Consider the following 14127-nt stretch of genomic DNA (forward strand, 5'->3'; position numbering starts at 1 on the left):
AATTAGAGCAGCTTGGTTTATGCAGACTTTCTTTAACCATTTCTTGACCATAAAACTGAGTCTGCCTCAACACTACTGTGCAAAGAGCAGGGTTGCACGGCAGGATTGGTTGTCTCCGTGTGGTGCCAGGGGTACTGTGCAGAGTATTCAGCTTCAGCCAGAGCTTCACACAGGTCCAATAAACGATTAGTCAGGGGCTGCACTCCGGGTTGATGGGGGCTGTTCAATGAGTATTCAGTGTTCAGTGAAGAACCCTGGTGTACAATTATACTGGAAAAGTCCCTGTCCTGTGTGCTTACAATCTGAATTTAGATGAGGAGTGGGGATAAAGAGGGGGAGACACTCCAGTGTGACATTCGTGTTGTCAAAAGTTAGGCTTATGACCATGTTGTTGTTGGTTCTTTTCACTTTGCCTTTTTACAACTCTGTCTGGGAAAGAATGGCAGTGCTATCCAAAGACGCTAAGTTAGATTTAAAAGATGTATCTATCTGGAAAACAGTTTTTCTGTTTATACCATGACAGTTCTTGAAAGGACACACAAAAGGTCTTGATCAAGGAAAAACTATCCGAGAGAGAATGAGGACCCCGTCAATGTATGGACAGAGGGGCAGGGGAGCTCGAATAGGTGCAGATGAATTCACCACGTCATGTACTGCTCCAAAGACCAAATGCCAAAAAACCCTCTTTTTCAGGGTTTTGTGGGAAAATGTGTGTTTTATTGGATTGGCTCCAAAGGGGGTGTTCTGCTCACAAAAGGATTGTCTTGTGCCATGCACTAGAAAAACTAAATCCAAAGATGGCATTCTGCCTGTGTTATTTACATAGGCGCATAGGGACCTGCCTTGTACCGAGTCAGATGAATGGTCCATCAAGCTTAATATTGTCCACACCAGGGCTGCACAATTCAAATGCCCTGGTGGGCTGGAACCAACCACGACATGGTAACCGAGGGCCGAGGTCAATTTTCAGCAGAGCAATACACTGAAAATAATTATGACATATATTAATGAAAGCAATTATTCATTACTGGTGTATCTTTTCCCTTTGTCAAGGGACCTACAGTTTTAACTAGAGATAGTAGCCAGAAAATAGGCCCTGTTCCTGTTTAGTCACTGTAACTGACCCAAATGGTGATTGTCTGCCTTTCTTGAGTGCTGTTGCTGCAGGATATTTCTACCTGCGGTTCAGCAAAAAAGTCCCCGTGGGCCAGATCTGGTCACCGGGCCTTATATTATACAGACCTGGTCTACACTGACTGGTAGTGGCTCTTCATGGTTTCAGGCAGCAGTCTCTCTCAGCCCTACCTGGAGATGCTGCCAGGGAGTGAACCTGGGACCTTCTGCATGCAAAGCAGATGCTCTTCCACCAAGCAATGGCTCCATCTCCAAAGCAAACACTGAGCTATGGTCTACCCACTAGTTCAGCCTCCCTGTTAGAGCACTTCATGGAACCCTTAAGCAATCGGAGAACAGCATGGGCGATTCTTTCTATTTCTACTCGCTGTCATTTTGATCTGACCCTATAGTTTAGTTCCAAAGTATCAATTGGAACTTACTGTAACAAACTCTCTCTCGACAGACTGCAATCCCATGCATGTTTACTCAGGAGTAAGGCTCACTGTGTTCAGTGGTGCTTATAAGACAGTGTGCACTGGATTGCAACTTTAGATTGTCATGGATATGATTTTTTTAAAATTAGAAATGCTGCCAGTTGTGATATTTAACTTGGAAAGTAGTAATGCTTACCATTAAAAATAAAAAATAAAAATCCCCCCACCCCAGAATCTCATATAGCTTTATATAAACATAGGACCAATTATTAAAATTTACTATTTGTACAATAACCATAAAACTCATCTGTAAATCAGTTTTATTGCTTATTACATGCCATAAGGCTGTACAAGGTACATGTAACTATACCATTAAAATCAAAATTTTACAGTTACTGAGAGCAGTTAATTTGGGTATATTACAAAATCTCCCATAGTCATCTGATGGGTAAATCACTTTTTCCACATCCATAGCTTGGGCTGCAGTGTGCATAACACTTTTAAAAAATTTGCAGAGCACTTTTTCTGACTGTTCAAAGTGCATCACATTTATTATCCTAATGTCATGCTTACTACAACCTAAAAGGTAAATATTATTATTCCCTTGTTGCAGTTGTGGAGCTGAGTGTGAGTGGCATTTTGAAGGCCACTTAGTGGGTTCTTGACGACTTCCTGGAGATTTGAACTGAGGAAGTCCAGATTCATAGCTCAGCCTCTTATCCACTGTGTTACAGCAGATCTCTGGAAGAGAACAGGCAAGCTATGTGATTATGAACTTCATTTGTATCCTGCCCTTACCCTGAGGAGCTCAGGGTGGCATACAGGCCTATTACCTGCATTTTATCTTTACAATCACTCTTTTTGGTTGAACTAGAAATGGTCTTGCTCAAGGTTGTCTAGGGACTTAGGAAGCAGGGGCGTATCTAGGGTGGGCCAGGCAGGGCACGTGCCCCGGGCGACACTAGAAAGGGGCGCCATTTTCTAAAATTTAAATGGCTGCTGAAAACAAAATGGCCACCACACATGCTGAAATGGCATCTGTGAGGCCCTAGGCCATGCCAGGATTCACAGAGGCCATTTGAGCATGCACGGTGGTCATTTTGTTTCCAGCAGCCATTAAAAAAATAAAAATTAAAAATGGCCACCGCACATGCTCAAATGGTCCCTGTGAGGCCCTAGAGGCCAGCAGGGGGAGGGGGACCTTTGCAGACCCCCCACGGCCTTTAGGAAGCCCCCCGAAGGGGCTACAGGTTACAAAAAATTGATTTAATATAATATAAGTCATTGTACACATATTTAGTTTGACACTATGTACAGAGAATCAGGGCTTGTGAATACTGAGCTGAAGCTTATGAGCTAGGATTGTATTCATTTCCTCTTATTTTGCTTCTTGTGATAAGTGAGTTAAATGTGATGTCTTAATAATATGACTATTAATGGTGCGTTTGTCTTTGAATCAGTGTGAAATCCTTAATATTAAGGCCCAGTGGGAGTTTCTTGCTCTCTCTCTCATTTTAACTGTCTTTCTGAAATACTAGAATATATTCCAAGCAGTGACACAGTTGACTCTGCATATATTTTAATTATTTTCAGAGTATATGGGGAAAGTCAAATTCTCCATTTATTTTTAAAACTTATGTAATAGTGATGCTACAATGCATAGTAGAGAATTAGACAGGCAATTCTGTTTAGTTTTCCAAGTATACCTCCACATAGTTTTGGGGGTATTTCATGAGCCCCAGCATACTGAAATTTGTAGTTTTCCAGCAATTTTTTGGTCTGGCTACGTCCACTGCTAAATATTTTTTGAAATACTAAAAGATTAACGAGCTTGACTTGTATTTTTGATCTGATATTATGGTAAAGTTATCTGAAAGATGGGTGTCAGATGTTTGGACAGGAGGTGCAATTTCAGTGCTTGTCCTAGGCACTATTTTCCCTAGATAATATTTTCCCTCTGAAGCTGCCATATACTGAGTTGGACCATTGATCCATCTAGCTCAGTATTGTCTACACAAATTGGCAGTGACTTCTCCAATATTTCGAGCAGCAGTCTCTTTCAGCTCTATCTGGAGATGGCCAGAGAGGGAACTTGGAGCCTTCTGCACCAAGTATGCAGATGTTCTTCCCAGAGCAGCCCATCCCCTAAGGGGAATATTTTACAGTGCTCACACATGTAGTCTCCCATCATATGCAAATCCTGCATTTGCCCCTGCTGAGCAAAGGGAGCAATTCATGCTTGCTACCAGAAGTCCTGCTCTCTCCCATAGACCAGCTCTCCTCTCCTCTCCCTCAGCTCATAATTACCCCTGCTAACTGGGCAAAGAGTCTTCTTTTCCAGTGGTGATTCCTATATCTAGTGGCAGGAGTGGGGTGAGGGAAGCAACTGTCTCCATCCACCTGAGCACAGGATCTTTTCAGTGGCTGTTTTTCGTGTCTACCTTGCATGTCTGAGATCAACAGTTCCCAGCCTTTTCCTTTATGTGGACCACTACATCATCATCAAAAGCTTTCACGGATCACCATGTAGGCAAGCCATTTTTAGCATGACCTCTGGCTGGTGGGAGTCAAAGTTATATATCAAGAGGTATCTTAAAAATGGCTATTTCTAATAATTTATTATGCTCCCTCACAAACATAGTGAACTCATCACTTGACCTTTACCTGCAGTAGGCCTATTGGGGTGGTGGGGAGATAACAGTTAATATTTATTATCATATTTATAAACCGCCTGATATATGTATCTCTGGGTAGTGTACATTGTCCAAGATACAAATATAAAACAGAATAAAAACCATTTCCCATAATACAAACAATTAAAACAATAAAAAGTGTTTAAAATTAATTTTAAATAAAAGCTTACAAAACAGATTTGTCTTAAGGGTCTTTTAAAAAGCAGCCAGAGATGGAGAAGCTCTTATTTTTACAGGGAGCACATTCCAAAACCCTGTTGCAGCCACAGAGAAGGCCCAACCCTGAATCACCACCAGATGAGCTAGTGGCAACCAGACCTCCCCAGATGATCTTTCCCTTGCTAACTAAGCAAAGAGGCATCTTTTTAAAAGTGGAGATTCTCTTTATTTAGCAGGGGGAGAGCAATTAGCCCTATCGATTTCCAGCACAGCATCCCTCCAGTGACTATTGCTGGGATCTAACTTATATTTCTTTCTTTTAGATTGTGAGCCCTTTGGGTACATGGAGCCATATTTATTTATATCTGTGTAAACTGCTTTGGGGATTTTTGTTGAAAGTGGTATATAAATATTCGTAGTATTTATATCTTAATAGTTGGGAGGATTTATGACAAAGAAGGCACTCTCAAGTACCCTAGACCCAAGCCATTAAGGGCTTTATAGGTAATAACCTGCACTTTGTATTTTGCTCAAACACATCAGTAGCCAGATATCTTACCCTAATGAGAAGACCCTAATCGGGGGCAGTTTTCCCCAACCCCTCTCCTTTCTTCTGCTCACTTTCCCCCAAAAATCTGTTCCTGAGGATTATATTATAGAGGTACATGGGGTTATAGTATTATTACCTTATTTTTCGCTCCCTCGTGGACCACCTTCGGTCCCTCCCAGACCATCAGTGGTCTGCAGGCTACAGGTTGGAAATCACAGTCTTAGATGGACAGGGAGCCATCTTCTCCCTCCCCCTGCCCCCATGTAAACTGCTGTGAAATCTTTTTTTTTAAAGTGGTATATAAATATGCTTAATAAAAATAATTATATTGTTGATTCTCCATTGACTTGTTGCCTAGTCAAGGGTAATGTACTTGTGTCAGGATTCTGATCCTCAAGTGTTCCATCAGGGGTGTGAATGACCCTTTGATTTTCAAACTTCCGGACAAGTTGACTAAATGCAGCAATAAAACCCCTGCCTGTCAATTGCTGTTTTGTGATCCATATAGATACAATATGCAGCTTATGAGGGTGAGAGAGGAGTGAATGATTAACTGTAGGCTGAAACACAAGTTCTGGCCTCTGTTAATTTTGGAAGAACCTAAGCCATCTGTTGTTTTGAAGCAGAGAGATTTAGTAATCAACTACAACGGTAAGGAGGAACTTATCTGGGGAGATTATTAATTAAGAAACTTGGATGGGGTTCAGCATCTTCTAGCCTTAAGGTCATGCTACCCAACAAGTCTGTTGGACAATTAGTTTCTAAGTCAGGCTTAATCTGGTCAGATGCTCTCTGCACTGAATTTTCATTCTAGCTTGCAGTAAGTATCTGGACTTTTCCTCTGGGATCTGTATTACTAAGTGTTTCCTTCTGACTTTTAAAAGACACCTGTGCATAAACAATGTTTTGGAGAGACTCACAAAAGTTAATGAAATTAGGGCATAATTTCCATTTTAAAAAAATCATCTTTACAGTGTCTGCCTTTTATAACTAGGGTTATTAGGTAAGGTTCAATATTTTATACAGCTAAAGGTTTCATATGCCAAAAAGCTGTTCAGTATAATTCCTGAGTGTGAGAAGATATCAAGCAGTGCAAGTGAAAAAAGCCAGGAAATAAATGTTTATAAGCAAAGCTTAATCTGTGATTGGAACTAAAGGGTTGAGTTAACTCTTCTCCCCCCCGCCCATACAGGAGGTCCTCAGTCAGTCCTTTATTACGGTCATAGACCAGTGCATAGCTAAAACATACATGCTTACATGCTTACATATAAGAAAAGAGACTCAGCAAAATAAAATGGACAGATTATAACACAATAGTACCAAGTTAAAATTAGAACAGTTATGGTGAACTCCAAATAGGTCTGACTGAAAACCGCAGAGCACCCTCCATTGCAATCATGAAACAGGAATCACAGGGGAAGGAAAGGAAAGAACAGAACATTATTGAAAACCTGAGCAGATGGTGCAAATGATATGACAATACCTAGCCATTTTGATGATTAGGTTGTCATCAGAACTGGACAATAAGTACTTCAAATAGAAGTCATCCAAGTGCCCGGGAAAACGTTGCAACAAAGGGGACACTAATCTTAAGTGGGTGTCCCTATAAAAGTTACAATAAAGTATGGCATGCGCAATTGCCTCCACTTGACCAGACCCGCAAGGGCAAAGTCGAGCAGAAAAAGGGGTACCTTTAAATCTTCCCTCCATGACGGCAGATGGAAGCGCATTAAGACGGGCGAGCGTCAGAGCACGTCTAAATTTGGGGATGGTAACTAGACTTAGATAGCTAGCTGGTTTAGTGTTGAAGATTTGATCCCCTAGAAAGATATTCTTAGGCAGAGAAGCGACTTCTTCCTGCAGTTCCATGTCCATGATACGTTGTTTAATCTCAATCCTGGCAACGACCATATCCCAATTTTATAATCTCATCCTGAGAGAAACCATAGTGAGCCAATTTGTCAGCAATTTGGGTCTGCCACTTAAATCGGAAACAATCAGTCTTAATAAGGGGGGCCAGTCCTACGCAAGAGAAGACAAATTTTAACCAAAATAATATGATAGTCCTCCAATAGCAAGTTTCCAATCTAATCATACCCACCTCTCGTCTAAGCGCAGCATTGGGCATGCATCGGGGGACTAACAATATAGATCTCAGAAATTTAGACTGCAGGGTTTCTAAAGCCATAAAGTTGCTGACAGGTCCTATTTGGGCTCCGTACAGCACTTGGGAGTGGACTTTAGATACAAACAGTTTAACTGCAGCGGGGATGTAAGAAGCCCCCCTCGAGAAGTGAAAAGAGGTAATAAGGTTCGTGGTTGACTGTGCCGTCAGCAATGTGGATTTGAGGTGGGCATTGCGTGAACCTGATGACTGAAAAACCACTCCTAGATATTTGAAGGAGTTAACCTGTGCAATCCTGTGGCCATTGATGGACCAACAATATTTCCTAGGTCGTTTGGCAAAGAATAGGACTTTGGTTTTTCCATAACTAATCTCAATGGACTCTTGGGAGCAAAATTTTGAGAGGAGACCCAAAGCACGTCTCAAACCAATTGGGGTTTGGGACATGATTGCCATATCATCTGCATATAAAAGAATAGATATATGTTTATTTGCTATTTTGGGAGGATGCGTGGAAGGTATAGATACAAAGGAGACCACCGAATTAATATATAGATTAAATAGTAAGGGAGCTAAAATGCAGCCCTGCTTCACGCCCCTGTATGTGGGTATCGCATTCGAAAGGGACCCCAGTGCATTACATCGAACTTTCAGAAAGGCACCTTCATACAAGGAGGAAATCAATAATAGCAACCTTCTGTCGATTGTAAGGTCCCACAATTTGCGCCAGAGCCTTTCACGGGATATGAGATCAAATGTGGATTTAAGGTCAATAAAAGCGACGTAAAGTCCGGAAGCTGGCTTACTAGAATATTTTTCAGATAAGAATTGCAAAATAAGGGCATGCTCCAAAGTGGACCGGCCCGGTCCTCTATTTTATGAAAATTCAAATTCATAGATTCTGGTTTAAAAATAATATAATATATATAATTATTTCACTAAGATGACTGGGAATGCGTGGGGATGTGGAGACATGTGAGGATGTTTGGTGGGTGGAAATGCAGCAGCTATGGAACAGTCAACCCCTTGCAAGTGTGAGAGCTAAGAAAGGGCATTGAAACATCACACCAAACTGGTTTGCACTAAGCATAGTTTAGAGCTGGGTTTTGATATAGTTTATGCATTTGAACATACCATAGGTAAACCCTGATTTAGACATTTGCTTAGCACTCCCACGTTGATGATATAGTGGCCTTCTGAGGCACAATGATGGATGTAATACTGATTTGTCAATCCAGCCATTGGCCCAAACATAAGTTGACACAAAGGGGCTATTCTCATGGTCAGCAAAAATCAGGCTAGGAGAGCCTACCCCGATTTTGGTTGATTGTGTAAACCACCGGGCTTGCAGGCGGGCCCTGTGGCTTACAGGCGGCTTGCCCGCTTTTTTAGTCTTCCCCTTAGCCTGGGTTTGCGGAGTGAGCACTCTGCAAACCCAGGCTTTCCTACTGTGAGTAACCACAGCGTGGCTCTGCACTGCTGCTACTCATGAGGAGACCCCCAGAGGCGAGGCGAAAAGCAGCCTCCCGGCTCCAGGGGTCTCCCCAGTATGCCCTGTGCACTTGCGCAGGGCATACTGGAGCTTCTGGGGGCCGTGTGGCCCCTGAGCTGCCCAGCCCCCAACAACTCCATCACGGAGCCAGCAATCGTGTGGGCGGCTGATCTGGCCGCCCAGGGCTCCCTCCCCACTCACCCTGCTAAACTGGGTCTCACTGATCGTGAGACCCGGCTCATCGTGTGACTTGCAAGCCCATTTCAATATTCTGATTTGAGTTTGCTGGACAGTTGCAAATTTGGTTTGTCAGTTCAGACATCCAGCTTTGGAGCAGGAGGAGATCTGGTCTTGTGGCAGTGAGCATGAATTGTTTCCTTTGCTCACCAGGGTCTGCCTTGGTTTGCATTTGAATGGAAGGCTACATGTGTGAGCATAGTAAGATGCTCCCTTTAGGAGATGGGGCCACTCCGGGAATGCATCTACATGCTTGCATGTAGAAGGTTCCAAGTTCCCTACCTGGTATTGTTATGCACTGATTATATGGATAATCATTCTTAGGGTGACAGTTTAATGGAAGGGTGCTGGTTGTGCTAAGCAAAAATCTCTCACTAGGCCTCAAAAGCCTTTAAGCTTGTCTCTGCAAAATGACATGGCAAATTTCACATCGTATTTGCTTAACTTAGTACACACAGCAGCTAAAATGTCAAAGCGAGTGATGCCTGCTTTGTACTATTAATCCATATCCAGTGAACGATTAACGGTCATAGCTTTTGGCTGATTTGAGTAAATGAAAAAATGTGTTGGGGAAACGAATGGAAATTTGGGAGCTTACCAGCCATGAGGCAGATGAGAGGCTTTTACCATCTACTCCCCTATGATGCGAGGAAGGCGTCTCCTGGTGACAGGGAAAGATGTCCCTGGCAGGCAGCCAAGGCTTGACCCCACTGGAGCAGAATGGCTCAGAAAGCTCCATGGGGGTCTTTTCAAGTGATTTGGCCGGTCTAGTGACTGGTCACCCCTTCCTCCACAAGCGGGGTGATCAGGAGAAGATCATACCAGGAAGACTCATCCTCACATTTTGGCTACAAAGGTTATGGCTTTGGGGAGTCGAATCAGAGAAGCTTTCTCCAAACCAAAAGAGAAGAGCCAGCGCAGACTCAGAAGCCTAAGTCTCAACTCTTGAGATTGGTGCCAGCTGGCACTGGGACTCCGGCCAAGTAACGGACAGCTTGTGGGTTTTGCTTGTGAGGGTGTGTGTGGGTGGCTGCTTATTTCTCTGAGCTGCAGTGCGAGGATTTTAGTCAGACTGTATTATTCATTTGTGATTTCTTGCCTTTTGGGGCTTATTTACTCTGCTGTATCTTGATTGTTATACTGAATACAGGCTACATAAAAGGTGTCCATCTTAAATGGGATGTCCAGACTCTTCTCCTTCAGGAAGATCCTGTATGTGAGTTTATCCCAAATCCCACATAACAGTATCTTCAGATAGGGCTGAGAGAGATTCCTCTCTGCAACCTCGGAGAAGCTGCTGCCAGTCTGTGTAGACAATATTGAGCTAGATGGACCAATATCTGACCTGGTAGAAGGTAGCTTCTTGTGTTCCAGGAAAGAGAGGCAGGAAGTCTATGACTGCCTCTCAACCCGCAGCACTCTGAGCATCTCGGCTGGGTAGCAGCTGAATGGCCACATTCGATCGACCAACCAACCACTCTATTACAGTCTTTGACCAACATAAGGCAAGCTTGGGGTTATAGTGTTTTTATCTGTATTTATAAATTGTTTTAATTGTGTCAGTGCTTTAATGGTTTTTTAGATTGTGAATGGCTAGGGACCTTTTTGTATGGGGCAGTATAGAAATGTAAGAAATAAATAATAAATAAAATATAAAATTGGCAGCAGTTGGCTATTAAAATCGAGGGAGTATAAACAGTAAGAAAGCTATAAAATTACTAAATGGTTAGAACGCATAAGGTTTATAAACCATACCTACTAACTTGGCAAAGAGGCAGCTTTTAACTAACGTGGTGATTCTCTTTATTTAGCAGGGGGAGAGTAACTGGCCCTCTCCACCCCCAGCACAATACCTCCAGTGACTGTTGCTGGTGTCTATCTTGTGTTTCTTTCTTTTAGATTGTATGCCTTTTGGGGAAAGGGATCCATCTTATTTATTTATTATTTCTCTGTGTAAACCGCCCTGAACCATTTTTGGGAAGGGCGGTATAGCAATCGAATAAATAATAAAGACTCTCTTACAGTATCTGGCAATTGTAAGGAAACCAGAGCACAGAAACTGTAACCGCCAGGAAAGCAGGTACAGGAGACTGGTCCATGGGAGGGGAGCTGGCCTTGTGGTAGCAAGCATGAATTGTTCCCTTTGCTAAGTAGGGTCTGCCCTGGTTGCATTTGAATGGGAAATTACCTGCATGAGCGCTTTAAGATATTCCCCTCAGGGGATGGGGCTATTCTGAGAAGAACACCTGCCTGCTTGCATGCAGAAGCTTCCAAGTTTCCTCCCTGGCATCTCCAAGATAGGGTGGAAAGAGACTCCTGCCTTGAACCTTAGAGAAGCCACTGCTAGTTTGTGTAGACAATATTGAGCTAGATGGACCAATGGTCTGACTCAGTATATGATTTGATTAAATGCCGCCAAGTTGGTGTCGACTCTTAGCGACCACAGAGATAGATTCTCTCCAGGATGATCTGTCTTCCACTTGGCCTTTAAGGTCTCTCAGTGGTGCATTCATTGTTGTCTTAATCGAGTCCATCCACCTTGCTACTGGTCATCGTCATCTTCTCTTTCCTTCTACTTCCCCCAGCATTATGGACTTCTCAAGGGAGCTGGGATTTCGCATAATGTGTCCAAAGAATGATAGTTTGAGCCTGGTCATTTGTTCCTTGAGTGAAAATTCTGGATTGCTTTTGTTCTATGATCCATTTGTTTGTTTTCCTGGCTGTCCTCAAAGGTTTTCTCCAGCACCAAAGTTCAAAAACGTCAGTACTTTTTTTGTATTGCTTCTTCAAAGTCGAGCTTTCGCATCCATAGAGTGTCACATAGAGGAAAAACAATTGCCTGGATGATTCTAATCTTTGTAGGTATAGACACATCACGGCATCTCAATATCTTTTCCAAGGCATTCATTGCAACCCTACCAAGTGCTAGTCTGTGGTGTATTTCTTGACTGCTGGATCTTTTATTGTTGATGGTCGATCCTAAAAGGCAGAAGCTATCCACTATTTCAATGTCTTCATTATCAACTCTGAGGCTGGTTGCTGTACCCGTTGTCATTAGTTTAGTCTTCTTTACATTTAACTGTAGTCCCATTTTTTCACTATGGTCCTTGACTTGCATTACTAGAGCTTGCAGATCATCCACATTCTCAGCTATCAGAGTATATGATAGCTTCCTAAATAAAAGGTATTACATTTAAAAGAGATTAGAACTGTATGGGTTAAAACTGTGGGATAACTAAAATCTTTAAGTAAAAGGCTATAGGGTAAAAAATGTTATTGTAGAATTGAAAACTATAAAATTGTAAGTTATAGTATTATAATTTTATAGCCTGTAGATTATTGTTGGGACTCTGTGCTGCGTCAGGTATAGTTAGCATTCATTGGCGGTCAGAGTCTGGCGAATTGTGCATGCAGCTGCGTAGAACTTAACAACATTGTGTTTTGTAGAGGGATTGTGGGAAGAGAGTAATAGGGAGGTGTAGAATTAATCAGGGCAGTTGGGAAACCTAGTCAGCTTTTGGAGAATGAGGGTATTGTGAGAGTCTCTGTAGAATGGGCAATGAAGGAGGACATGCTCTGTGGTTTCGGCTTGCCTGGTGTCACATGGGCACAGGTATCCCAAGAAAGGGATCTTCCTTCCATCTACTACAGCTGAGAGAAGGACACCGAAGCAGGCCAAGGTTGAAGTCTCTTCTGTGATTGGGGACCTTAAGTTGTGTAAGGTAAACAGCAGGTATTACCCGTGTTTCCCCGAAAATAAGACAGTGTCTTATATTAATTTTAGCCCCCAAAAATGCACTAGGGTAATTAGCGGTACATCAGAAATTACTGCTAGGTCTTACTTTCGGGGTAGGTCTTACTTTAGGGTAAACAGGGTACTGTGTATCTTAGACTTTCTGAAATAAGGGAGTTCGGGACCCTGAAGAGGTCAGTGTTCTGGCCAGCTCATGGCCCATGGAGAGGAGGTGGGCAGGGAATAGCCCAAGTGATCAGGGGCGTAGCTAGGGGAGAGGGGCCCCATGTTCATCCCTCACCCTGGCGGCCCCTCGGAGTGAGGGAGATAATGAAGAAAATAGGGAGGGGTGGAGCTGGGGGGCCTTCAAGAGCTGGGGGGCCCAGGTACTTTGAACCCACCTGCTCAATTATAGCTACACCCCTGCAAGTGAGACTATCCCCTCCCCAAGCAAGCAAGGGTAGGGTAGGCAACCACAATTTTGACTTGGTGACCAATGCCAGCGAGGCGAGTTGTATAATGTGGCATGCAGGACAACAACAATAGCTAGCTATGGAGAAGCCAATGAGGTCTGTGACCATGTTGAAACTGGCTGTTTTCCAGTTTATAGCAACTAAATGGTCAGCCTGTCCCGTCAGGCCAAAACACAGGTTGTATTTTCACATTGTACACAATTGGTGTTGACCTTCTCTGAGCTGGTGAGGGCAGGAGGGGTTATTCAGTACTGAAGTTAATTATGCAGATCAAGGAAATTAACATGTGCTTCTTTATTTGGCAGCTGTAAATGTGTATTTATTTATGTCTGATAGATGAGGACTGAAGAGGCTGAAACAGTGTATTGGTTACACACACACACACACACACACACACACACACACACGCCAGAATTGCATTCTAGACCCAGAAGCAGGGACATGAAAAGAATGTTTTTTATTGTTTTATCTTGCTGTTAACTGCCCTGGGGTCTTAGGATGAAGGGTGGTATATAAATAAAAATATATATAACCTTCCACATGTAAACAAAACTAAATGGCTTACCCTTGCCACATCTGATGACTTAGCAGCCACTATCTTGGGTTTTCAAATATACTTTCTGCTACTATGAAGGTGAAACCTGTTCTCAAACAAGTAGGGGAGGAGAAATGGTCTTGCGGTGGTGGCAAATATGAATTATCTCATTTACTGAGCAAGGCTTGCCTTGGTTTGCATTTGGATGGGAGACTACGCATGAGTACTGTAAGATCTTCCCCTTAGGGGACCAGATCATAACTCAGTGGAAGAGCACCTGCATGCTTGCATGCAGAAGGTCCCAGGTTCAATCCCTGGTAGCATCTCCAGGTAGGACTGGGAGAGACTCCTACCTGTAATTTTGGAGAGCCACTGTCAGTCAGGGTAGAGAGTACTGAGCTAGATGGACCAATGGTCTGAATCAGTATAAGGCAGCTTCCTGTGATTGTATGGGAAATTATTGTGGACCTGAGCTTTCTTTTTACCTTATTTACATCTATTGGGCCTGCTCTACAAGGGTTGAGGTGGCTTCCATGAAAAATGCACCAAGAGAATAATCTTGAAAACCTATAAGTCTCTG

The 14127-nt window shown here is 42.9% G+C and overlaps 1 protein-coding gene and 1 long non-coding RNA gene across 24 annotated transcripts in view; one reads left to right on the forward strand and one right to left on the reverse strand.

Annotated features, from left to right (window-relative positions):
• TENM1 (teneurin transmembrane protein 1) overlaps window positions 1-14127 on the forward strand; it is a 1198498-nt gene that overhangs the window by 802471 nt on the left and 381900 nt on the right. The gene's annotated exons all lie outside the window — the stretch shown is intronic.
• LOC128335401 (uncharacterized) overlaps window positions 2159-14127 on the reverse strand; it is a 119690-nt gene continuing 107721 nt past the window's right edge. Inside the window, exon 3 of the long non-coding RNA XR_008311606.1 lies at window positions 2159-2291. This is a non-coding gene — a long non-coding RNA (uncharacterized LOC128335401). The remainder of the gene's footprint in view (window positions 2292-14127) is intronic.

This window comes from Hemicordylus capensis, chromosome 11 (assembly GCF_027244095.1).
Source record: "Hemicordylus capensis ecotype Gifberg chromosome 11, rHemCap1.1.pri, whole genome shotgun sequence".
Lineage (NCBI taxonomy): Eukaryota > Metazoa > Chordata > Lepidosauria > Squamata > Cordylidae > Hemicordylus > Hemicordylus capensis.